The following is a 2,102-nucleotide window of genomic DNA, read 5'->3' as shown; positions in this document are numbered from 1 at the left end:
ACTGTTAACCATGATGGCACGTAGAAACATTAAACAGCAAGCTAGCACAAGTTTGAAGACACCTTTCTTAAAAACAACCTCATAAACATGACATATTTCAGTTGTAGTGAAAATATAAAATATGGTTCTGTACTATATGCACATAGACATTAGTAGGACTTTGTTTTTAACAATTGATACTTTTCTTTTTATTTATTCAGTTTACAAATGTTTTCTGAAATGTTTGCTGTAGGATTTTGTAATTCAACAGTGAACAGAAAGGCATCAAATCCCACCTTCACTGAGTTTACTTTCTAAAGGCAGAAATTTTGCTTTTTTTTTTTTTTTTCTATCTTTTGCCTAACAGACAAAGAATAAACATCATTGACCTAACGGTGAGTGTGAAGAGGATCCTAGCCCAAGAGTGATATGACCATATATGTCTCAGAACGTTTAGGCATAATTTATTTTTTTTGGCTCTACTGTCAGAAACGTTTGCGCCACAGCAACTCCGTCTTGAATAGGGGCCGGGGAAAATAAAGCTGAGACCTACTGGGGTCCATTTGCAGCGGGATAAGGCATTATAAGTCACAGGATGTGATAAGAGTTTGGCACAAGAAACAAGTCATAAAGATCTGGCTGATAAAGTAGGTTGCAGTAAAGAAAACAAACCAAAACCAAGATAGCAACAAAAGTGACCTCTGTTTGCCCTCAATGCTCATTATAAGTTAATTATAATGCATTAGCATGCTAAGGGACTCTCCCACCGGTGCTATGACAGTTTACAAATGCCATGGCAATGACTGGAAGTTACCCTATATGGTCTGAAGAGGAGAAGAACCCTCAGTTCTGGGAATTGCCCACCCATTTCCTCATGAATAATTTCCTACTATTCCTTAGGAATAATCTACCCCTTGTTTAACATATAATCAAGAAATAACCATAAAAATAGGCAACCAACAGCCCTGGGCTGCTCTGCTGATGGAGTCGCTCTTCTTTATTTCTTTACTTTCTTAATAAACTTGCTTTCACTTTACTTTATGGATTCTTCTCGAATTCTTTTTGGCGTGAAATCCAAGAAGCATCTCTTGGAGTCTGGATCCAGACCTCTTTCCGGTAACAATACCACACCTTTACAAGTGATAATTGATTTTTAGTGCCTGTAAAAGTAAACTAAAGTTTTAACCCACTGGAAATCTAAGAGAACTGCATGAAGGAGGCCATTTACTAATTAAATCCCTGTATCGTTTCATGGAAAAGGATTTTTGCTTTTGTTTCTCTTTCACTAGCACTTCACAGCATCTACAGAACGTTAAGTCAGCTAAGAATTCTATAGCACTTGCTTGGTTATGCTTCAGAGGAAAAATCATTAATGACAATAATCTTTGAAAGCTTACTTGGAATGAAGAAAGCTACACTTTGGCACTTCTCTGAATTTCTCCAGTTTTGAATTAAACAGGACAAATGGGCTGCTGAATGTTGTTATTGCATCTTCAGTCAGCAAGAAAATGGTATTCTGTGCTGCTCACTTACGTAGAATATTGGGATATGAAATAATCAGACAATCTTTGTGTCTGGAATATCTTCCTTCAGGTTCTACACAATCAGCGATTTATTGTGCCCATTAGACAGTGGTTTCACGTAATGTTTTGCTGTTGTTTTGAAGTGATAACATTTTAAGTGCTGGTTGTCTTGTTTGGATGGGGGCGCTTATTTATGAATGTTTTCCAAAGACCTGATAGAGGAGTTTGTGTGTTTTAGACAAATCAATAAAAACACACACACACATAAATAAATGAAGCACATCTGTGAAACATTTTTACTATGACCTAGTTAAGGGCTTTTGTTTTATCGCTGTTAACGTGTTCTCAAAACATTTACGATCATTAGAATTTGATATCTGAAGTTTGCAGGGGTTTATGCTGTTGGTTGTTTGAGAAGGATAGTGTGTGTTGTTAGCAGTACAAACTCAGACATCTCAGAAAGCCATTTTTAGACTTCTTTTCTTCTTTATTTTTAGTAGTAACCTTGCAGCTCAGTACGAGAGCTTCTCTGTGTGATTTCACAATGTGCCAATGCTGTGATGTGAAATTGCAGTATGCAACTCTGCCCCCAGGAATTTA

The sequence above is a fragment of the Mandrillus leucophaeus genome, unplaced genomic scaffold (genome assembly GCF_000951045.1).
Source record: "Mandrillus leucophaeus isolate KB7577 unplaced genomic scaffold, Mleu.le_1.0 Scaffold1027, whole genome shotgun sequence".
Taxonomy (NCBI): Eukaryota; Metazoa; Chordata; class Mammalia; order Primates; family Cercopithecidae; genus Mandrillus; species Mandrillus leucophaeus.
This window is presented reverse-complemented; position numbering follows the sequence as displayed.